The sequence below is a fragment of the Condylostylus longicornis genome, unplaced genomic scaffold (genome assembly GCF_029603195.1).
Source record: "Condylostylus longicornis isolate FDR11 unplaced genomic scaffold, ASM2960319v2 ptg000028l, whole genome shotgun sequence".
NCBI lineage: Eukaryota > Metazoa > Arthropoda > Insecta > Diptera > Dolichopodidae > Condylostylus > Condylostylus longicornis.
The window spans coordinates 6675266-6702364 of NW_026577997.1; the positions used below are offsets into that span (position 1 = coordinate 6675266).

Genomic DNA, 27099 nt, shown 5'->3' on the forward strand with positions numbered 1-27099 from the left:
TTCATAGTTTTGTTTAAGAAAACAATTGAAAATTGAAAAAAAATAAGTGTTTGAATTGCCGGATTTAAATTTGAATTTTTTCTTTTTTTTTTATGAACAAAATTCAATTAGATTATTACCACCTTCACAAAATGTTTGATTAAATAAAATGTTGTAATACTTCTTGTATAATATTGTTGTTGCTAATAAAATGTTGTCGAACATTATAAGGTTTTCAAATTATTAGAGAAAATTATGTGTGGAATTCTTAATCAAACAATGACTAACAGTATGAAAATACTTGCTAGGCGATTTATATTTAAATGAGCTAATTTTAAGTTTTTTTTGAGGCAAGACCCGTTTTTGGATTGTGATTTAAATAAGCATATAATTTAGAAGGTTCCCTGACATCTCATCATACGAGACATTTCATCATTGTAACATTTCATCATTGTAACATTTCATCATTGTAACATTTCATCATTATAGCAATTCATCATTGCACATTTCAACATTATAGCAATTCATCATTATTGTATTTCATCACCATAATATTCCATCATTGTATAAAGTCCATTTTGCAAACATAAGTACATGTAGGTGTAATTAAGTAATTAACATACTGAGCAATTTTGGCAACATGTTGAAGCAGTTTGCAGTTTTGCTGCACAGTGCAACTAATGGAACAAAAATTTAAGAGGATTAGGGTGTAAAGTAAATTTGTACAGGTAATTAAATTAAAGGACATATTGGTTTCACCAATTTTTGTTACTTATCCTTTTTGCCACGTAAAGGCTTGTCCCACAAACAGGCAATTTTGTTTTTTGTTTTTTCTTGACTTATTATTTCATATATTTATTATTCTACAACAGAATTCATTACAGTAAAACACAAAGACATTACACACGAAACAAATTTAATGTCGAAACACACAAAAATGTATCAAATCACTTCTTGAAAATATTTCCAACTTTCTGACTCGCCAGGTGCATAGACTCCTGTAAAAAAGGGTTAATAATAAAAAATAACATGACTGACTAGACAAGTACTTCATTTTATCCTCTTCATTGTAATACCCCTGTACAGCTGCAATTATCTTATCATTTAATTCCCTATACTTCTTTTTTGGTTGTGGGCGACCATCTTCAGTGATAAAATGTTATGGTGATGAGATACAATAATGATGAATTGCTATAATGATGAAATGTGCAATGATGAATTGCTATAATGATGAAATGTTACAATGATGAAATGTTACAATGATGAAATGTCTCGTATGATGAGGTGTCTGGTCACCAATTTAGAAAACTTATAAGAGCGTAAAACCAGTATGCAACATTTCTGATATGAAATAGGATGTTGCAAGCAATTTTGAACAGTTTAATGTTCTTACTCTTAATTATAATATATTTTTATAATATTAAAAAAATTTAACCCTAATGTGCTATCCCAATTTTTTTGTCTGTGGCTACATTGTATTGATTTAGTAACAAAAATGTCAAAGAATTACACTTGTGTTTTTGTGTCGGAAAAAATGATTTTATATTGTTTTGTTTTTTGTTACAACATTTTCTTAATTGAGAAAAATTAATATACAAGCAATATTTTTCACATATTACAAAAGCAACAAAAATTCTCACACAATAAAAATATTTTCACGCCTAAGTAATAATAGAATGTTTTTTTGTGTTTTGTTTTCCAAAAACAAGAAAAATTTCAAAATTTCTTAATCTAATCATTTAATATTTTCAATTATAAGTCAATTTAGGTTAGTTAAACAGTTAGATTATGTATTAGACGTGTTAAATTCAAAAATCTTATGTAATTTTTGAAATCATAATTTTTCTTAAAACAAAAGATAATTTAAGAAAATCAAAAAAAAAAAAAAAGCAACAATAACAGTAAATCTACCTACATGTAGGTGTATTGCAGCGCCCTTGCGGCAACAGTAAAATACTTTAAAAAATTAAAGGTACTGACATTATTTTAATATTTTCATCCTATTATTTTATCATTGATTGTGTTGTCATTGTTGTTTCTTGTTATTGTTGCTATTTTACTGTTGATTTTTATTGCTAAACAAACATTTTTTAATCTGACACTTTTTAATTTTGTTGTTTTTTTTTTCGGTGTGATTTATAATATTTTTTTTTGACATATTAATTTTTATTGTTATATCATATAGTGTTATTTTTATGTAAGTGTGATATAAACACAATTGTGACAATTAAATTGTGCGAATGCGAACCAATTAAGCTTCTTTTTGATTTTTTTTTTTCCACTTTTCGCCTGCTTGTTTTTGTTTCATATTCTGTTATTGTTGTAACTGTTATTATTATTATTGTTCATAAATGTAAGATTTGTTTACTTTGATCGTTTTTATTATTGTTTATTATTTTTATCATATTGTATTTTTTGTTGTATTTATTTATTTATTTTGTAATTTTTTAATCTTTATAAACTCTCGGAAATGATAAATGAATCTTGACATAGATGACTTTTGCTAAATGATTATGATTTGGGGTTATAAAGATAAAATTAAAAATGTATTTGCTGTTATTGTAAAATGCCTAAAATATAAAAATAAAAAAAAATCTACTCGAGATGAAGGTGAAATAAAGTAATTTTTAATTCTTTTGTTATTATTTTTTTTTTTACAATGGTATTCTAAATTACAAACTAGAATAATAAAGTTGTCAAAAATTTTTTCTCACGAATTTTCAATTGGAATGGAATAACTTCATTTATCACATTATGTTGCAATACTGTTATACTGATACGATACCAAGTCACTCACTGTAAGTGGAAAGAGAATTTTCAATTTTGTTTTATTGCAGTATAAATAGAGAATTGGATTTTGAGAAATTTCTCTTATAATAATATTGTGTGAGAGAGAATGATAATTAAGCAAATACCTATCATAAAATGCCTTATATGCGATTATTGTTAACTCTGAGAAGACAAACATATAATCGGTTATTGTTAAGGTACTTTCGTACACTATTAATTCATTAGAATGAATGAAATTCCTAAAGTCAAAGTTGTCACAGTCATTCTGTCAATCAGAAAGAAATCGAGAAAATCGTGTAGTCCATTGAATTCCCCGGCTCTCTAATATCTTAATAATGTTATACTTACATATTTAATATGCTTAAAATGATTTCCGCTCTGGAACGATTGGAAATAGAATAAAAAAAAATGAACTCAGTCACTTAATTTAAAGTAAGCGTAAATTAAAATTTTGACGTATTCGCCTTTTCGCCAAATTTAAGTTGAAATCAAGAACAAGTGTTTAAAGAACGAAATTAAATTCAACAATATACGAAAATACAATAACCTTTACTAAAATTTTATATGTTTGCCAAATTTGTGTTCTCAAACAGTTGTTACAAAAAAAAATATGGCATTAAATCGATACTTAAATATAAGAACCACATAAAATACGAGCATATTCTCTTCCTATCCTCTTATTTCTATAATGAAAACTTTAATTTTGGCAAAAGGCCATAATATGAATTAATTTTCTAAAATACTTTATAGCCAAAATCTGATAAATTTTTTTTTCAATTTCTTTTTAACTTTATTTGTTGGTAAGCAAAATGTTATACACACTGACTGCACTTTAAAGATTCAAATATTTTTCTTGTAAATTCAAACCCTTTTTCTCAAATTGTTTTTAACACTGTTTTGGAAATTTCTTTTAAAATTTATTATAGAACAAATACATTGATAGTAGTGCATAAATATAAAGGAGACGACTGACTGCACAACACTTTTCTAATATATTGTCCTGACACAAACAAATAAGTATAAAAAGAGTTCAAATAAAATGGTAATGTTCAGTTTTGGTGTGCGGTAAACTTTTTTTGGTTTGTAGAATTTTTTTGAAATTTTAGTTAAATTGTTAAAGTTAGGTCATATTGGATAGTTATAGTTATAGTAATTGAAATGGAATTGTGAAGTTAAAAAGTTTTGAAAATTAAATTTTGTTTGTGACACAAAAATAATGAATGTGGTTTTGTGTTCCACATATTTTTTTTTGTACTTGTGTATGAAAAACTTTAAAATTAATAAAATTTTAAAATTAGTTTGTCATTACGTGACAATTTAGAAAAAAAAAATTATGATATTTGGCATTCGAATATGGTGTCGATTTACAATCCAATTTAACAAAAGTGTCTCAGGTTAATTTGATTTCCAAGCAGACAACTTGTTCCAACCATTTATGACATTTTCAAGAGAATTTGAAGAGAAAATATTTAGTTCTGAAAATGTTGTTATGCTGAAAGTGCTGTTATGCAAATAGTTGTAATGGTAATTTTTTTTACATTCGCTACTATTATTGTTAAGCCAATTTGTAAGATTTATGCATTCAACAAAGCGGAGTAGGCCTGATCCTTGACCTAGAATGAATATTTTATTTAAAAGAAACTTTTGTAAGTACATATATACTTTCAGAAAATTCTATGTCAACTACTGTTGTGACAATCATTGTTATAACAAAAATTGTGTCACAATAGTATCCTTTAATTAACAAGATCAACATAAATTCTAAGTACAATAAATTTTATGTACAAATTAATTATATATAATATTTTTTTTTTTTTTGTGTTTTATTACTGAAGTTTAAATAAGTGCCATTTTGTCATCGCATCATAATTCTTTTTATAGCATTTACGCTAAAATTTTGAACTTGTTTATCTCAACACATCATAATTTTAAGGTTGAGATTTATTTCATGTATTTTGTTTTTTTTTTTTTTTGTGTCTTGTCAACTTCTAAAAATAATTTAATTATAAATAAAATAATTATAACGTAATTTAAAAAAAATTTTTTTTCCTCTGTACTTTAATGAAATTTTGTGTTAAATTTAAAATTTTTTGTAGGGAATTGAAATGGAAGCTTTTAATTTTTAATTAAAATTAAAAATGCTTGCTTTTGAACTCTTAAATGTCAATTGAACTGAGGTGACTTAACACACATCGTTCCGATTAATAAGTATTTAAAGCATAAAAAAGTAGGGACTGATTTGACGCTGACACTGAACTGACACTGTACATAATAAATTTTCAAATATGCTCAAATTCTACTGGTTTTGACTTTAAGGAGAGCACAATCGCTCTATTAAATAGTAAATGAATGCTCATTTTTATTTTTAAATTCTCAAAATTTTAATAGTATGCATAGACTGCCTCTTGAGTCTGAACTGAATTGGATTCTTTTTCTCTGACCTTTAATTTCCCTTTACTTTTTTCGAATATAATCGAATTTAATTTTACAATAATTACATGACAACAAAATTAATTAATGTGCGCCATCTTTAAGAGAAAAAGTACTCACATTTATATAAATATTTCAAAAATGCTTAAAAAATATGCTCTTCTCTCGAATGTTCCAATTTAAATTTGTAAACAATTTTATTTTCCCCATCCCGAAATTGGGTTATTTTGAAAATGACCCAATTTATTTTTGTTTTGTTGTAAAATTTTAATTAATTTTCTTTTAAGTTTTTTTTTTTTTAAATTCCTTAAGAATTTTTTAGGTATTTTTATTCATAATTTTTTAAATATCTCAGCAACATGTTGACATTATTTTTATTAATTGTAAAAAAAAAATTACAAAATGCTGCAATATTTTGACAACATTATTTCCCCCTTTCATATTTTTTTTTTTAGTTTTTTATGCTCATAAAGTGAATTTTTTCTAGCATTGCTGTTGGTCCTTTTCGCAAAGTATTGTATAATGAAAACAACAGAAAGAGAAAAATTCTCTTCCATGTGTTTTTGATAACACAACACTACATTTTGTGTAATGTCATTTGACCTAATGTCAATGATTTATTATTCTTGTTTTGTAATAAATTTTCTTTAAGAAAAAGTCTAGTAATTGGGGACGGGAAAGAGGAAGTAGCAAAGAAAAAAAAAATTAGAATAAGAAATTCTGAATAGAAAATAAAAGTTTGTTAAAATTATTATGAGAAATAAAAGTTTTCGTTTCTATATCATAAATTATTTAAAAGAGTTAAGAAAAAAAAAAATAAATGAAAGTATGTAAATTTCGATATATAGTAGGTCTACATACATAGATCAAGTTCTATTGTTATTTTATGCATATTTTTATGCAAGGGAAATCAAAAGTAAAATTTATGAACTAATAATTAATAGCTACAAGATTTGTCAACAATTGTAAAATGTCATTTTCAATTTATTAATCATTTTAAGATTCAATAAAATTTCGTATTTGATTCGTATACTATATGGCGTAAATTACTGGAACTGTTTACTATATCGTAAATATATCGAAAAATTTGATATATAATCGCCTTCTGATTAATTCTGATCGCAATAATTTGTTAAAAACTACCCGAACTATTCGAATTCTCTTCCAAAAGCCTTGAATGAATTGAACTCTTTTTTTTTTTATTCGTTTGACGCTCTCAAATATTAAATAATTTATTGTGTTCCTTGTAATTGATTTTTCTCTTCTCTATAAGAAAATACACATATTATTTCTGACATTTAAAATCGAATGAGAGAATTTATTCTTGACATTTGTTTTTTGAATGCCTTTGATGCTTTCGGTATTGCAGTTTGATTCACTTTAATAAAATTTTGTTTTAATTGACAAAGCTTAACAGCCCTGTTTGTTCCAACATAGAAACGCAACACATCCCTGACTATTATCACTCTAACGTAATATTTTATAAATTTTCATTTAAATATTTATCTGAGTTTTGAAATCAGAAAAAGTGACAAAAACTAAAACAGGCATAAATAAAATTTTATTCAATTGAACATTTTTTTTTTTTTCAAATATATTTCAACTCTTTGTTTTTTCTTCTCTTTTTAATATTTATTTTGCATTATCTGCATAATAATCAACATTTTTCGAAGTCTGATGACAACTTAATGTTGCAAAAAAATATTTAATAGGGTGCGTGTGAACGTTTTTCTTTGTGCATAAATAGTTTTTTTGTTTTAATTTTGTTTTCGTTTACAATATGAAATTCGAAAATATTTTTCCAATTCAAAAAACAGAAAAAAAATGGAAAGTTTCTATAAATTTTCACATAAAATATTGCAAAATTTTACATATGTACATACTCGTATTATGTTTTATGATGGCCGTATATTTATAAGAAACAAAAAAGAACTAAATGAAAACAAATCTAAAGTCATCTTGAATAATTTTAGAAAAAGAAAGGAATAAAAAAAATTTAACAAGTATAGGGAAAATATTTGCAATATGGGAAAAAAATTAAAATTTATTGTTATTGTTTTTCTAAATTAAATTAAACAAGAATCGTTTTATTTTATGCATTCGTTAGTAGATTTTGTATAGGTTGTTAAATTAAATCAAAATGTTTAACACTGTTGTAAATTGGTTGAAAAAATTTAGGGCAGTAGCAGCATAATTAGAAGAAATAAATTTTATTGGTACAGAAAATGTCGAAGTCATTCATTATTGTTCTCTTTTTAGTTAAATCTCTTTACTAAAAAAAAATTGAGTAATTCCTAAAATTTTGTGGAATTTTCGATTAAATTCAAAATTAAAATAATAAAAGTACCAAGAGAAAATTGTCTGAGCGATGCTTGAGCCATCATTATTTTTTACCTCATTCGTTTAAATAATCGCATTTGTTGTGTATGATTGAATGAAATCAAACTCGCAAATGAATGTATGATTTATTACGTTGCAACCAAATCATACTTTAATTTGTAATATTGATTTGGCTGGCAGTGGATCGATGTTGAAAATGCTTTTTGTAATAAATTAAGTTTTTGCAATTATTTTTGCTGTGTTTAAGCTTAAAATACAGCAGTTAATGTATTATTCTTTGTTGATCGTATACGCGGTACCATTTTTTAATTGTACTTTAGGACAGTTGCATTTTATTTCTAATCTGACTCATAATTTATGAGTTTCGTTTAATCTATAATAAGTATTTCCAAACTTGTTAAATCTACATAGACTACTAACTATTAAATGAACCATGGCACTTATACACAACACGCACATAATATCAAACATGTTTATTTTGCTAAGCGTATATGTATGAAATGTAAAAATTGAATATTTGAATTAATTAATAATAAATCCTAACCTTAAAATTTGATTAACCAATTCGATATTTCAATATATTTTTATAATTTGAATTTTAAAGTCATTAATTTTATATTGTCAAATTGCTCTTTTTTTTTTGCTATTATGAATATCCATAAATTATGCAATAAAACGTTGTTTTTTTTGTTTGTTATCAAGTTCAGTTATTGAATAATAACAATAAAAATAAAATCGAAAATAAAATTTTGTATTGCATTCCAAAATGAAATTTTTTATAATTTTATATTTTTTTTTTTAATTTTAAATTTTTATATTTGCATGTTGTTTATTTTCACTTAATAATTTTATTGCTATCTTCTTTCACTCTTTACATTTATGTTTATAACTTCTTTATTTCTATTAAGTGTTTATGTCTACACGAAATTAAATTTTCGTAATTTTTTTTACCTTGTTTTATATGTCAAACAAAGTGTTTCACTATTGATGTCATTGATTTTTGGGTAGTAATTTGATAGTTTGCAAAGTTTGTCATATTATTGTTATGAGCAACGTACAGAACTGTCAATTCAAATTAAAGAAAAATTTGAAATTATTGATTTTTTGTTTAAATCCAAAATTAATTAAAGTGCGATCTCTTATTACTGGAATCAAATAAAATGTCAAAAATAAACTACGAATAAAAGATTGTGAGAGGATGTCAAATAAAAACAAACTGAGATGAGAAATGAAACGGAAAAATTTATATTATAAAAAGTTTGAGAAAGGAGGGTTGAAATATTATGTTACTTTCGGTATGAGTATAACAATTTATGTAATATGTACTTGCTTACTATTGTTAGCTCTTAAACAGTAGGTTCATTTCAATATAATATCACATTTTCATTATTGAGTATTTTCACTTCATGCAAAATATTTTGAATATTATTAAAAATCTTTTATTAAAAGAATTAACGAGAGAGTAATTACCTGAACTGGTATGGCAATATTTACTCTCTTTTAATGCAATATTTTACTCTCTTGTGTCATGTTAGGACAAATTTAACTTTCATATTAGCCTTCTAATACTTTACTAATCGTGATTAGAGTAATACAAAACGTATTATAACTCCAACAAGCACTGAATTGATTTAAAATCTGTACATTTTATTATTATACAAATCCATTTTCAAGATAATTTCGCCGATGAATAGCAATTTGCATGAAGTTCACGTGCAAGTAAATGGTAAAATACTTGAATAACACTTATTAGCATTGTTATAATAATTTCATGCAAAATTAAAAATCTAAAATTTTATACCATCTAAATTGTAATTAAAATAATTAATAATTAATCATATTTTTCTCTCTTTCCGTCCTATACTAAAAAAGAAGAATAATAAAAAGAAATTTTTTTCTTCTTTCATTTTACTTCATAATATTATTTGCATTTTGAATTTTGTGTTTGTTTTATTGTATCTTAACATACAAACTTTAATAAGTTGCTATAAAACTTAATTAGATTTTAATATTCAAAGTTTGCAAGTACAAATTAAAAAATTGTATAACAATAATTTTAAGTTTAATCACCTGAATTTTTTTCTTTATTAATTTATAAAATATTAATGAAAAAAATTAAAAAGTGGAAAAATTATAATTTTATTAAACCGGTTTTCTAATAATACCCCGCCCCAGATAGTAAATATTAAATTAAAAGAAATGACCTTGTCGTCAGTTCAGTTGTTTTGCAATTTAAAAGTATAACAAATAGGCAACACGAAAGTTCAACATTAACAATAAAAATTGTTGTTTTTGTTTATTCAAACTCTCAATTTATGATTTTTATTTGAACTCTCAATTTATGATTGTGAATTAATGGTGAGAATAAAAGGGGGAAGGTAGAATAGAGAATACAATTAAATTTTTTTGCGGTCATTAAAATTAAAATGAGTTGAATTTTAAATTAAAGGTTAGGAAGCGATTAAAGGAGAAATTAGCCAGAAAAGTAAATAAAAGTATAGTTGAGCTATTTGATCTAAAAATTATGCTTTCATGTTAATTTACAATGACGTTACCAAACTCACGCATTTTTGCTACTAAATTAGTATTATGACAGCACTCATTTGTTATAGAAAATTAAAGAGAAGTGAGAAATCAATAAACAAAAGAATTCTCATTTAATCTTATACTCGTATATAGTCATACATGCTAATTGCAATTCACAATATTCACCAGTTATGAGAGAAAAACCCATAATCAAGAGTGCATGTATGTTTGTGTATGTTGAATTCAAACACGTGTATTAGGGTTTTTACATAATTTTGAAATTCTAAAAGAGTTTTGTGTTGTGCGTTTTTCTCTTCTAATATCAAATTAATGTTAATGTAAATTAACATTTTTTTTTTAAACATTTTATAACATACTCTTGTATATAGCCATTTTAATTATAAATTAAAAAATACCAAAAAAAAAACAAGAAAGCGATAAAATAACAATTGAAATTGAGTTTAAACGGATGTTTGGGTTTTTTAAGATTTTAATTGGAAAACGCCAATATTATTAAATGGTGTAGAGAAAAAATAATTAAATACTTAAGTATTTTTGTTCAATGAAAAAACAGTCGTCAAATTGCAAGGAAATCCTGCCCCAATTCAATGTGGTTGCCATGAATGCTGCAATTTTTTTTTTTTGCTTGATCCATATGAGCTTCGGAATAGGTTAAAGACATTAAGTGTTTTGCAAGATTATTGTTTTTATAATTTACTATGAAGCTTAATGGTTTTTAAAGGCGTATAACATTGCGTTTATGTGTTATACGGAAAAATTTCAGTGTTCTTAATTCGTGTAACGCCTGTAAATATTTCAAAATTGAGAAAAAATCTTAGAAAAATTTAAAATGCTCTTCTGTACATATAAAAATTCCGAGTATTTTTTTAACCGATTCAAAATTTCTTCTACAATATTTTAGCATTAGAAGTAGTCCAGTCCAATTCAAGTTTTTGTTATGTCAAAGTAAAAAATTATCGATTTTATTGGATGACATTTTGATAAATTAAATTCTCTGAACATCATTAATGTTGAAAAGGTTAAAAAAGGTTATAAAAAATAATTTTAAATTTTTCTTTTTTATAATAAAAATCACGATTTTAGTCAATTCAATTTGAGAATCAAGAACGCATAGGTACGTATACATGCCAAATAACAAAACATTAAAATGCCGGAATTAATTTCGAATTGATTGATTTATTAAAATTTTCGCATCCATTAATTTATCAATTTCCATTACTTACTCTAATTTAAAAATTATAAGCAAAATCATTAAAATAATGAGCGTATGCTCAGCGCAAAAAAAGTTTAAACAACTTTTATGAGACAAAAATTTAAATGCAACATCAAAAACTTTACAAAAAAAACCAAGTTGCTTTCTATATGAAAACAAAAGATATTCTTTACTCAATACCTTTAATATAATCTACATAGTTAAATAACAGTGTCTAGTGTCCACAAACTATTTTATTTTCAAAAATTTCTTAAGCTGAACTCATACATAAAATCGCTTTACTTTCGGATGAAACAAATATTCAAACTACATCTAGACTTACTAAAGAGACATGTTCGAATAACTGTGATCGTATGAAAAGTAGATGAGAGACCGCAAAACAAAATTTATGTTTATTATTTTCTATTTTAATTTGATATCGAAAACACTTTAATGAGAAAAAAAATAGAAAAATAATATTAAGCAAATAAATAAAAGTCTATATTAAAATGCTAAAATATACCTTGATGCATCTATGTATATGAACTTATCGCTACCAAATATAAAATTCCTGTATAAATGACCACATAACATTACAGGAAGAGAACGCATAATATGAGCAGAATGATAAATTTTTTCATGATCATGTTTGAAAATTTTACGATCTTTGTTATACGATAAAGATTTTTTATTAAAGCAGCTTTAATATAGCTGATAGGAATGAGTGCTTCTGGTTGGTTTTCTTCAATTACCAAGTGATTCTCATATTAGCTCTAAATGCCTTCAAAGGATTAGATAAATTTGAGTGATATAATGAGTTTAATATTCATGTAAGCAAACAACAAAGTTTTCAAGTGAGAAGAATGTTTTTCGAATTCTATAACTCACTTTTTGTAGAGAAATACAATGGAAATATATAAAATTGTGTAACTTTTGAGAAATATTGAGAAATCTTAAAGAATATATTATGAGTTAATAGTTACAATTATACTCAATTTTGTTCTTAAAAACGAAAATATCCTTCACTAGTGTAAAATGAGCTACTCACTTTTTTTAAACAAACAAAATGTGAATGCGAAAAGTAATCGAAAATTTAAAAAGAATTTTTATTTTCTCACTAAATATTGAATATAGATACTCACACGTTCTCATTTTTAGAGAACCGAATACTTAATACAAAAGAATCGCTCTTCTAACCTGCAAATTGCTTTGGTTATGTTTATGTTTATTATTATGAGTATGAGTATTATTCTATTAAATTACTCACTCACTCACTGAATTCTGTAAATCAGTGATTATATGAAATACACTTTCAAAAGTTGAACAATTATGCAAGAACAACTTTTCAATTATTGTAGATCATTTAAAAAGTCTCATCCTGCCTATGCAAGAATTTGTCTAAGGAATTTAAAATAAAAAGAAAACATAGTTGTTTATTATCAGAAAGATGGAAAATTTTAATAAATAAAAAACTAACTTGTTAAGCACATGTGAAATGTTTTAAATGTTTAAATTTTTGCTTTTCATTTCTTTGGTTTTTGCATTGAAAAATGGAAAATAATGGATTTTTCGTGAATAGAATTGGAGAAAAATTTTTTTATACATACTCGTATATGTAAGTATAATTATCAAAGAATGCAATCTCTATGTTAGAACAAAATTTAATACACACTATTTTAAATAAAAAGTTTAACAAGAACATTCCAAATAGTTAAGGAATTAAAATTCTTATATGGGCTGTAATTGATCAGGCGGATATTAAGATATTCAAAAAGTGATAAATAATTAAGAATTTTATACTTTTTAGAGGTAGAAGTGTTTCACAGTTCAATTGGGTGTTTTGGGTTTTTTATTCTAATATTCTGTCAGTAAATGAGATCCCGAATATTTGTTATTCTTGAATAATTTACTCTGCTCTATTTTAGTGGTTCTTCTTCCCCATATTATGTTTCACAATTAAACGAGATCTTGTTTTAGGACAGTGGATACTGTTGGCTCAATATTCTTTTATACTCAAAATTTTTGCAATATCATTAACGAAGAAGAAATTTCAGGAACCAATTTTATATATTTCGCATTCCTCAATTCCATTGTATAAAAACAATTACAAAACGTGGTCTTTTTTCTTTAAAAAAAAAAAAAAATGCGCATTGTGGTATAAATTCTGGAATTTTTATTGACTGGAACAAAGACATTTATTTTCTATAATAATTTAAGATCATTATAAAATTTTAGTGGTATGGACATGAAATTGTTTAGAAAATGATTTTTTATAATTAGATTCCTGTATTCTTTTATGCGTACTATTCACAGAAGAAGATAATATATAAGAATTTAGGAATCTAATTGGTTTTATACGATTTTTTTTTTTAAGAAAATCAATTTAAATTCTTAATTTTACAAAAAAATTATACAAAATATTAATAGGCTTATTAAGTATGGTGAATTCAGCGAATTATGAAATTCTCTTTAGTTAGCGAAATCGCTAATATTTGGTATTATATAAGTATGCGGCGATAAATTTATTATAGAAATACAAAATAATAGTTTCTCTCTCTAATAAATGTGTCTTCTACATAATCTTAATATAATTATAAATTCTAATTCCTATTGTATATATTCTCATATATTTTGAATATTAAATATAACTTAAAAATTTGCTCAATTTATAAACAGGAAGTTTTTAATACTACTCATAATACTCATTTGTAAAACACTCATTAAAATTTCGAAAAATAAATTTCAACTTCTTCTATTGTTCTTGATGAGTACGTATACTAAATAATGCAACATGTTAAAAAATATTAAACATAAATAATACACAAGAATCATTTACAATTTTATATTATTATATTGTATATGCCTAAATAATAATGTAAAATGTATACTTTTAAAATATATACATGAACTAACACAACATTTCCTACTGCACAAGATAACATATATGTAGTATAATTATAATATGTATTATAATAATAGTATTGCAACACAATTCAATGTTGTATTATGCATTATGTATAAGTGTACTTCCATTAGGATAGTAAATTTTTCGAATTAATTTTAACACATCAATGTATTACCTAAAATGTAAACTTTAAGTATAACAGAACATCATGTTATTTTATTATTTAAAATTTTCTGAAATAATATTAATTAAAAATTAAATATCTTCCAAAAATACCTGCTAACGTATTATACAATTAGCGTATATGCTGGCAAGACAGTACATAGTTCTGCATTGATAAAAATGATAATTAATTCGAATTTTCTCTCTTTTTATTTCCTTGTAATCGTCACTGTCTTCTCTATTTCTAGTATTAAATAATTACTCTAAAATAATTTGTATCTAATTTTCTTTCATTTACTTTCATATTATTTGTTATACTACTTTTATTATGTATATATATATATATGTATATTATATACGTATATATACAAATTTATATTGTATTTATATCGAAAGTGTAATTAATATTTAGGAATTTTAATTAACTAATTTAATTAGTTTTATAGGTACTTTTTAATTGTAATTGTATTTGCAAATTAAATTGTTATACATATTCCAATTCAAAAAAAAAAAAAAAAAGAGAGGGAGAATTAAACAAAAAAGCAATGTAAAATCGTACATACATATATAAACTTTTGCCCGGTATATATGCATATTGTTATTGGTATTGGCTATTCGTATTGGGTATTGGTTTTGGTATTTTAATCCAATTACATTATTACAATAATAGAAAGTATAATAGTAGAGCATTGTCATTACTCATTATACTACATTACTGTATACAATATTATATATATATATTAAAAAAAATAGGCGTTTTATGAAAGTGAAACGAAATTTTAACCAAAAATTTCATTTAAAAAATTTTTAACATTTGGCACAAAAAAAAAAAAATAATATTGTTATACTAAATCAAATAAATAAAATAATTTGAAAAATTTTTAAGACAAAGTATTTTACTTTCATTTTTCTGTTTCTTTTGTTTTCGAACAAAAATTCCAAATAAAAATTACATGTTTTTAAGGAAAAATTTTAATTATGAAAAAAAAATTGGGCGAGATTTTTCACGTAATGCGTGAATTTTTTTCTTCTTTTATTCTAGAAAACCCAATTATTTTTTAACGCCAATTTTCTCTAGAAAAATTTCTTTTGTAAATTAAAGCATTTTTAAAATGGCTAACTACAGTAAAATCATCTATATTAATAAGGTGTATATACAAAATATACTAGTTCATGTATAAAATGAACTTAAGTATAACAAAATTATTGCAATAAAATGAAATTGTTTAAAATTTGAAAATCTATACTTAAAATAAATAAATATAATTTGATTAATGACTATTGACTCTTAATATTACCAATAATCATGCTTGCATATAAAATAAAACTAAATAATTACAAATATTAGGTCTTTTAATTAAAAAATGATGAAAGAAAATTGTATAACATGAAATTTTTATTAATGTTATATTAATTAATGTATATTTTTTTAATAATATAACACTTTACATTGGAAATCATGTTTAATTTTTTCTAAATTTTTGTATTTTCTTTTAAAATTTTTTGGAATTAATCAAAATTCCAATTGGAAAATTCACAATTTTGTAGTATAAAACAAGAGTTTTTTTTTTAGCAAATTAAAATATTTTCATTTAAAATTAACAATTTTAATTTTTTAAAATGGAAATTTGAATTGGCATTAATTTAAATACCAAATTTTTTAATTGTTTCATCAAAAATAGTTTTATATAAGAATTCATTTTATACCACTGTCAGGCAGAAATTAACCTATAGTTAATACAGCTGAGAGATGACAAACATAATTAGTTTCACAAATTATTAATCATAAATTATTATTAACTGTTATAATATATTTAATATTCTAAAATTCTGATATTATTGCATTTTTTTTGTAAGTACTTAAGTCAACTACTTTAAATTATTAAAAATGTTTCAGATTTGTATAACAATTGAAATTTGAATTTGTATAACAGTTTTTGAAAAACTGTTATACAAATCCAAATTTCTTAATTTAAAAAACAAACTGTTAAAATTAAAATTTTTTAACAAAATTTATAAAAATTTTTTATGCTTAGTTTTTTTTAACTGATAATTTTATTTGAAATTCTTTTCGAAATTGTTATATTCTAAATTTAAATTATTAAATACTTATATATATTCAAGAATTTCAAATATTTTAATATTTTCTAAATACGTATTTAATACAAATATAGAACCAAAAAAAGTTTTTATTTTAACAAAAAAACCACACGTTTTATTTGTTATACTTTTATTATTTACTTATATTTTTTGCTATTAACAAATTATTTTGCTTATAATTGGAATTTTAATTGCAAAATTTTAAATAATTAAATTAAAAAAATAAATTTTAATATTATTCTTTAAAATTTCTTTAATTCATATACAAGTACATTGATAGAAATTGTTTCTCAATAATTATAATCTGTTATAATAAAAATGTTTTCATTAAATTAAAATTTCACATTTCATTATTATATGATCATCATCGTCATTATCATCATCATCATTTATCATTCATCATGATCAATAATATTATAACAGAACCATTGAATTCAACAAATAATATATAATCTGTTATATATATAATATACCAAAAGTTTTTATTTTTATAATAAAAAAATAAAATCATGACTTTGACATTGTTTAAAATTGTTCTTGCTTATATATTTAATATTAAAATAATCTAAACACCCTATTTATGACCTTGGCTATATAACACAAATAATATTATAAAATGGTCCCTCTTGTAATAATAATATTTTATTTTAATTTGTAATACGTATATTAAAAAATATTACAATTATATTTGCTTGTTTTTCAAATTCCCTACATATTATATTTAAATATAGAAAAATAAAATCATGAACTTGTTTTTCATGAAAACGGTTTGCAGTTTTTAATATTAATAATAATTTGAAAATACAAGTGTAAAATCGGTGATAAACAAGGCCCAAGTCCACTAAAGGTAAAATTGAGTCACAACAATATTTGAATTCTTTATGTTTAAATCTATATAAATTAGCAAAATTTAGTTCAATTCGGGCAATTTTAAATTTTCGGACAATTTCGGACTGATTGAAAAAAATTTGGCGAAATTATTGATCGAAAATTTACGTCCTATTTTACACAAACTACTTTTTCCTTATTTTATTTAAATAATTAAAAAAATTTACCAAAATTGCTGTTATAATTAACAGGAAGCTCAAAATACTAATGATTTCGAAACTGAATTTGTGAAATTTAATGCAATTTGATTTTTAAAAACAATTTACTCAAAATTACAAATTTTGATTTAGACGATTTTTGCTCTATTACCATTGAATTCATATAATGTTTTGTTGATAGAAACATAATTTAATAAAAAAAGCATATAACAGTCTGCATACAAAATGCATATAATTGTATAAGGTGAGCGCAATTGTGTGTGTGCATTGTATACTAGTATTCTCTGATTATTGAGTTCCATTAGAAAGAACGCTATTATTCTGAATAATTTTTACAAAAAAAATACTTATATTTTATATACAATCATTTAAATTTATTATTAGAATAATGATGATGCAAAATAATTTAAAATAATTTAAAAAAATAAAATCAAATCAAAAAAAAAAATAACCATATACCACAAGTGTTATACACATCTCATTTTCATGCATGAATATTAGAATGCCAGATATTTAGAAATTTAGAATAAAAATATAGAATATTAATGAGTCTGATTGTATAACTATAGTTATAAAAGATTGATTACATTAATATTGTGAATTGTATAACAATTTCTTTTGATCTTTTATATTACTCAGAATACATATATAATAATTCTTATATAAACAATATATAAAAATGATCTATCGTTTCTAATCATTTAAAGATCTGCAATTAAAAAAATTGCATTTACATTAAGTTAATAAAAATATTATTTTAATTAAAAAAAATAAATTAATTATAAAATCATTTTTTTATAATTAATTCTATTTTTTAATTAAAATACTTTTGAACTTTGATTTTATTAATAACATCTAAAAAATTTATCTTAACTGGTTGAAATATGTGCATACATAAATTGATTTTAATTAAATATAGTGTATAAGAGTTATGAATTACATGAAATACTTCAACTCTTATACACAAATCTTGAATATTACGAGTAGTAAGCGACGCCATATAAATTTCAAAATCAATTTTTCTTTGACAACCTCATATTACATGCATGTTATACAGCCGATACTAAACAAACATTATATTACTTTAACTTGTATACAATTTTCTCGTATATATATTAAAACTCGTGCCAACATAATATCAAAAATATAATATTAATTTTGTAACACTGATTATATTTACAGATAACATAATATACTGTAATTTAAATCTATTAAAGAATGATCTCCCAATTATAGTAAGTATACCTATTTATTATAACAAACATAATATTGTTATACATAACTTCTATACATTAAAATATATGAGTATATTATATAATTTTTAACAAGTGTCATAATATTTCTTCAAAATTGCTACCTGCATTATTCTATAAAGCTGAATCGAATTTACATTAAAAAAAAAAAATCATAATAAGTAGAAAATTTTTTTAATTTTACAATTTTATCTCTAATGAAAATTTATTCTATTTGGTAAAAAAATTTATTCTATTATACAGTTTTGTGGTGGGCGAAATACATTCGAAATTAAATATTTTATTATATTATGCAGAAATCAGATGTAATTTAAGATCATGTGATGGGTATCGAATTTATTTATTTTACATGCATGTATAAATATGAGATTTCGACAATATTCTATATATAGATTATAAAATATTGTATTATATGAATAGTGTTATACAAGTAGAAAATTCAAAAAAATTAAATACGAAAAATGAATTGGTAGTGCTGTAAATAGTACACATATGCTCTCAAATTAATTTTTGTAATTCCATTATTATTTATTACTGTCAATTTTATACTTATATACGTATAACAGATTTGTAATTGTATAATTGGATTAAAGGTCAGTTATTCAGAGAAAAGCTATAAAAATTGTATAAAAGTATATAATGTTTGTTATATTTAGGTAATATTCCAGAATTTGTACATAATATTTACGGTCAAGATGTTAGAAAAGAAATGACAGTATATACTTGCACGATAATAATTAAATTTTATTATCATTAAATAATTTGAGTACGAAATTAATTAATCATACAACACACAAATTTGTGAGTGCAGCAACAAAAGTTATAATCCTCAACAGTAAAAATAATTAGGCAACAGTAATTTTATAAATGTTAATATTTTGTTTACTGTTATCAAACATAATTTTATATTAACATGACAGTTTTACCAACTGAATAGATATGCAATTGATTGTATCGAAAGAAATTGTGTTATAAATAACGTTATGTAATAATATAATGGAAGCAATAAAAAAATTTAATATGAGAATTTATTATTATTATACGTAAAAATTTCTCTCCAATATCAGGTGAAAATCACTGAAACAATATTTTTTACGAGAGATAACATTGATTGAGATGGAATCACTTTCAATAATAAATAATGTTATGCAACATATTATTTAAATTAGAGTATAGAAAAATTGTCATGATATTATTATTTATATTTTCTCTCATACATATTTTTTTTTTACATAACACTAATTGTTATGGTAATCATTTTATTTTGTTTTTATTTCCATTTATAATAATACCGGAACGTTACACTATAAAATTACTTCCATTTTTATAACACAAATGTATAGCTATACACAACAGTATTATGTTACAATACTTAACACAAAATTTATGCTAACAAGAGTATATTAATTTTATTCTTGTTTTATATTGTATGTTGGTTGGTGCATCGGAAGACAAAATTTTACACAAAATATAGAAACAAAAGAGTTGAACAGACTTATGACACAAATTTTATTTGATAGTCTGTTGTTTATTACAGTTGAATTAATTTGTTAACGTTGGCGTTAGTATTAATACACACACTTAATTTTTTTTTTGTTGTAAAACATTATATTTTTTTGCTGTTATAACTGTGTTGGAGTTTAGTTTTATTTTTCTGTTTCATATGTTGTAAATTATGTAAAACTAATTTTTATACGCTTAAATACGCTTAAAATTTATATTGATGTTCTTTAAAAATGATATCCGAAAAAAAAACATATTGTAACATACGAGTATTTAAAATATATTGAAACGGAGATGGTTAATTTGACATATGGGTGTTATGATAGCATGTGTTATGATTGTAATATATTTGTTGTTTTATTTTGTTTCTTTACTGATTGAAAATTTATTTAATTGGAAAATATTAAAAAATTAAAACATGTTTTTAATTATTTAATATTTTGAACCTTCAAAATTTGTAAATTTTCTATATTTGCTTAAGATCATTTGGTGAGATTTGTTGAGAAATTTAGTCTTAAAATTATATTGAAGATATTAAAATAAATTTCAACGTTTTGTAATAGGTGAAAGAGCAGAAATTGTATATAACATATATTACCATAGTAGAATATTAATCACTGTCATCTAATTTATTACTCTCATAATTTATTCACATTCTCATCACATTGTTCACATAATTGCATCGCAAAGTCACAACACAACACAATTCACAATTCACTCTCACTCAATTACTGTCATAATGACTCTCATATTTTCATCCATCATTCATCAATGAATGGAGAAATTTCCCTTTACAAATGTGATATTCTCCTTTTTATAAAAAATTAGTCAATACAAATAGGACAGTAGTAAAGAACCCAGAATTTTGGGAATTCCGCAGTTTACTTTACATAAAATAAAAATTAAATATTCTTTTCTCTCCGAAATGATACTTAAGTAGTATAATATTTATCAGATAATGATTTCATATATGTATATAGTGTAAACTGTTATGCACGACATTTTATAATATTTAGATAAATGCAGAATAATATTTCGATATTTTTTCAGTTTTCCAAAAAAAATTGGTCAATTTTTCTCTTTTTTACATAAATGCACTCTTGCGGTTAATATGACAATTAATTGCTTTAAATTAAACTCAAATAATTCAAAAATATTTGTGGTTTGAATATTGAATAAAAATCTCTTTGATTCAAAATAATCACGTTAAATTTAAGTGCGATTGATAAGTGAAATTATTAAAGTGCGCCATTGTAATTCTCAAATTTGTTAAATTAAAAGAATAGCAAATGATTTTAATTCAAGGGAGATCAAAGGGAAAAGGATGATATTAAAGTTTCTCCTTCTCAACTTGAACGTCATCTTAACAAATTTTTCTTATACACTCACCTAGTTGGTTACATTGAAATTTACAATAACCTTTTTTTTTTTTCCTTAACAACTAAACCTTTAATAAGTGCACATTTTATTCGATTCAAGTGTCTTTTTTTTAATTTTTCATTCATTCTCTATATCTCTAGCGTTTTTAAAGTTTTAAATCTGCTTATTTCATACTTTAAAAATAAACTTTTTATAACTTTATATACAATGGTTTCTAATTTTTATACTTCCGGGTGTATCCATATCACTTGTGTGGTTGTACGTATATATGTGTAACTATTATGCACTGAAATATTAATAGACTTGCAGATATATACAAAACATATAAGTAGTGTAGTATGAACTTTTCCTAGTTCAAGTATAGACTTGACAAGTATAAGTGCAACCATATGTAAGCTTGATATCCTCTTAAAAAATATTTTCTCTTTTCTATTATATACGCTCTTTATTAGACACTTATTTCTTTAAATTTTATCTTTTTGTTTTTGTGCCCTTAAAAATTATAAAAGTTATGAATAATGTTGGAAAGGGTATTATGAATTTTTTATTTTATTTGCAATGCTTACAGAATATTGTTTATGAGTAACGGTAAAATATCTTTTGATAGATCCTATATTTTATAAATTTTCAGTCTTTTAGGGGAAATGGGAAGAAAATTGTGGAATTGAAATTTGTAATTTTGCATCAAACTCGTATTCGAAACAAATTAAATTCGAAAATTGATAATTTTTCGAAATTCTCTTGTGTATACCTAAAAGTATGCAATATTATTAGGGAATAAAAAATTTTTGCTTACAAATTTACTTTAAAAATTGAATTTTAAATAGATTTCCATCAAATTCGAAATTAATTTCGAATTTTTGAAAATTATGTCATTACAAATCTTATACTGTTTATCAATTTCGAAATTTTACTGCTATTCAAATTTAACCATTAAAAATTAAATTTCTGAACATTAAAAATTTTTGAAAACAAACAACTTTTTTTTTTAATTTCGAAATTATTCGAATATTTTAAAAAAATATATTATTCATAATTTTAAATTACAAAATTCACCTGCTACTTAAGATAAAGATTTATTAATATTCGTTTTTTTTTTTGTCTCGAATTTTTCTTTTCGTGATTATTTAGATGACTTTACTATTTTTCTTTTTTTGTCATAAATCACTTGCATATTTTAATCGTCATTAACATAGAAAAACGCAAAAAAATTTAAGTTTTAGGCCAATGTTTGGTAATATTCAGTACAGGGGCTTTGTTTTTTGTTTTTTTTAGCCATAGCTATAGTTAACATTCAAAATAAATAATTTTATGTCAAAACATACGCCTTAATATATGCAATTTTATGGTATTTTATTAATTATTTCAAAATTTTATATTTCTTGAACGGGTAAATTTAACAACTAGGTAAATAAGGAGAGCATATGTCTCTTTCAATTAGTGAGCATTTTACGACAACATAAAATAATATTCTGTTAAGCGCGTACACGTAATTTACAATTTAACATTTAATATAACATATAGGTTAATTGTTAGTGCCCTCTCTAATGAATAATGAACTACGTAATAATAAAAAAAAAAATTTTGTTAAAAAATTTTAAAGAACAAGCCAAATAAAGGAAAAAATATTTGGAATATCTTTCTTATTTAAATTCAATATTTATTACTTTAAATTGGTTTCTATTTTTTTTTTTTGTAATGTCAATTCTATTTTCTTGAGACATGACACATATTTCTTAAGTCTTACAAATTTTTTATAATATGTACAATTATGTACTTTGAATCGGTGCCATTTCTAGCTCTTACACTAAGTATTACAATTTTTTTTAAATGCTATACAGCTTAAAAGTTCAACGCCAATATAAGATAAAAAAAATGTTTGTTATATAAAGTACTGACTTATTCAATTATAATAATAGTAACGCATAATAAATTAAAAAAAAAAAAACAAAACAACAAAAAAAATTAAAATATTTTTGTGTACCCAAATAAGTGCATGACTCTTAAGTGAGTCATATACGAGTATATTCAATAATTTGTAATATAAATGAACTGTTATACTAGTAAATGCTAGTATGTACGTACATGAAGAAAATTGGATTCAAAATGCAATTTAAGTCTACATATACTAATTGCTTTTAACATTAATACCTTGCATATTATTCAACATACTCTCAAAATATTGCAACTCTCACCCCCCACATTTAACGTGGTGAGTAGGGTATTATTATAATATAATAAAAATTACATTTGGTTGTAATTGGTTTAGCCTCCTTTTTAAAAGGAATTGTGAAAAATAATTGAAGAAAAATAAAAAAAATAAGTGAGTGAGTGTTATTAATTACAAAATTACAAAAGTAAAATAATAATAAAAAAGAGAAAGAGAGAGAGAGAAATAATAATCTTATATTGTAGTTCAATAAACGTTCTTAAAATATAATTAAATGTTTAGAGAATTGAGAACATTATTTTATGTATAGGTTCTCAATTCTGTATATATATAATTTTTGTTATTAGATTTTTATATAGAGCATTAAATTCGAAAATAATTCAATTAAATTTTTAGAATATTATAAAATTGGCGCATTTATTTGTAATTTTAATTAATTTTCAATTTTTATAATGAATTAAGAACGGGCTTTAGAATTAAATTAATTATATTAGATTTAAAGATTAAGAACGATTATAAAAGATGTTAACCGAATTAGTATTTCGTGTTTTTAAAGAGTGTATTCAAAAGAAAGAGCACTTTTTTGTTGCTGCTTATAAATGCGCTCATTAAATTAGATAACGCAAAATTTGGTTGTAAATAAGATCTAAATATTATCGAAATCAAATCTGTATATAACAAATACAATGTGTGGCATATAATTTCGAAATACAAGTAGTTTGTAGCATATATATCAGTTAGCTCAATTTTCTAATTTTCTCTTATACTACAAAATGGGCTTCAATTTTTTATTGTATACTCTTTAAATATGAGACATGTAAAATTTACCGTACTTTTTAGTTGAAATCAATAGCACAGTAATAATTAAAACCTCTTAAATTTTACTCTCTGATTTCAGTTCACACGCGCTCTTTTAATATAAGTAAATTGAAATTTCTTCTCTCTTTTAACTCTGAGCGTAATATCAATAATTTTATTCAATAAATTCACAAATAATTCATAATTAAATCTGCTAACCATTTATTATTATTAAAAACTGACCACTTATATATACATAAGTTAAATTAAATTACATTATATTAAGAATTTTAATTAACAAGCTCAGAGAATTTTCACATAAAATTATATTTTAAAGAGAAAAGGAAGTTACAATTGCATATTTATTGTATATTGCAACAAAGTAACTATTACTTTGCTTTTTTCAACAAATAATTCTTCAAATAAGATCTCTTATTGGTATAAAATTCCCCAGTGTTATTAAGATTTAGAAGAATTTTATAGTTATTGGTTTCCTGAAAAATTGTTATAATTTTTTTTAATAACAATTTATAATTGAATTTTATTATTTGTATTAAAACATAGGTTAATTAAATATGTATGTATGTACATGTATAACAATATTCGGCATGTATAACAATATTTGGCATGTACTTATAACAACGTGTGACTCTAGGACTTCAATGTAATTTTGTTTGTTGATTTTTTAAGATTTTTATATGATTTTTTTTAAAAATTATATTGCTAGCGTTGCAGTATTGCGTGAGGCAAAGCGACATCTTTTTTACTGCTACTACGTCATTAGTACAGTGCTACAATCTACTGTACAGTTTTGAAAACAGTTATTCCAATTTGTATTTTGGCTTAATTGAGAGAATATTGGCTTAAGTCCGCCTTATAAATTAATTTCTTTCAATTCGCTCCCTACTTTACACATCAGGGACAAGGACAGTCGATCAGCGAAAGAGAGTGAAAGAGAAAATTAAATGTGTCATTACTATTATGTCATTAACACGAACAGTAGTAGTAACAAATCATTTGCTATTAATTTGAAAGTGTTACAAACGAAAACTAACTGGCGAGTGAGTAAATACTGTCCTGCCACTGTGTTTTATAATAAATAAGAATATTTTTATCATTAATTTTGTTCTCTTTATCTGTTTGTTTTTTTGTAATTACTTACAATTTTACTGATATTAAGAAAAAAATTTATATATTTATGATAGTTACTTAAAATGTTATACATAAAAGCTATAATTAACTAGTTCATTCCTTTTCATCGCCTTTTCAACTAAATTGTAATCACAATTTAAAAATATTATTAGTGTGTAAGGAAAATTTATGTATAAACATAAATATGTACATAAGTATGTCATTTACAAATAATTTTATGTGAAACTTGTGCGTCTCTCATCATCAAAATCGCAAATGAGAAAATTCTTTTTAACAGTTTTTTTTTTATTATTTTTTCTCATTTATCTTAACTATTTTTTTGTTTTTTGCCATAATGAAAAAATTTTCAAGTATTTTTATGTTTACTTTCAATCACTGTTAAATATAATTGTACTTATATACTTATATGTATGTATAAATTCACATAACTATTATATTTAACTATTATTTGTTATATTGAATAAATTTCGAATAGTTTTAATGACGTGCGTTTATATTTGAGTTTCGTTGTACTCTTTAAAATTAAAAATGGTTATGAAAAAATGATAAATTGTAACAAGTTTTAAAAAATGTCCGCTAGCGTAAATGTTAAAAACAAAATATTTTACTTAAAATAGTCACTATATAAGGCTTTATATAGAGTTTAAAGTATAACAATAAAAAAAAATATTAGAAAATAATTTTTTTCATTAGAATTGATTTATTATTATTTTTGTACTAAAATTGGGATTTTGTAATATTATAGGAAAACGGAGAGAATTATAGGAAAAGGAATACAATTTCATGATTTGAAATTGAAAACGCAAAATAGCAAGTGATAGTGTGCTGTTTTGCTATAGTGTTATACCAGTATAATGTAGTTATAGGAAAAAGAATTTCAAATTAGGAAAATTCCACTTTACTTATATATTTTATATATATACATTTTATGTATTTATAGAAAATGCATATATTCTAGCGTAAACAAAATTAAAATAGTGACAAAGTGAGATTTCTTTCAAAAGTGAATTTAATTTCTTGTAAAAGTAAAAATATTTTTATCTCTACAATTACTTGCATATTTCTAATTATTAGTACTGAATTTTGTCATCAGTTTGGTAATTTTAAATTAAAATATTTAATAATTTCTACAGCTTTAAGTTTCATAAGTGACAGAAATTTGACAATACAAAAATTGTTAATGAAGTTTTTGCTACATAAACTCAAATTATATGTGTAATTTTAATATTGACAGAGAATAACAGTAAAATATGATTTATATTTCTTAAACTTATTAGGAAATTATAACAAATGATGAGAAACAGACACATACATATATTTAACATATAAAATGCTCATATAAACATACATAC

The 27099-nt window shown here is 23.1% G+C and overlaps 1 protein-coding gene across 1 annotated transcript in view; it reads left to right on the forward strand.

The window, feature by feature from the left end:
* Window positions 1-27099, forward strand: part of LOC129607619 (uncharacterized) — a 137944-nt gene that overhangs the window by 97278 nt on the left and 13567 nt on the right. The window lies entirely within an intron of this gene.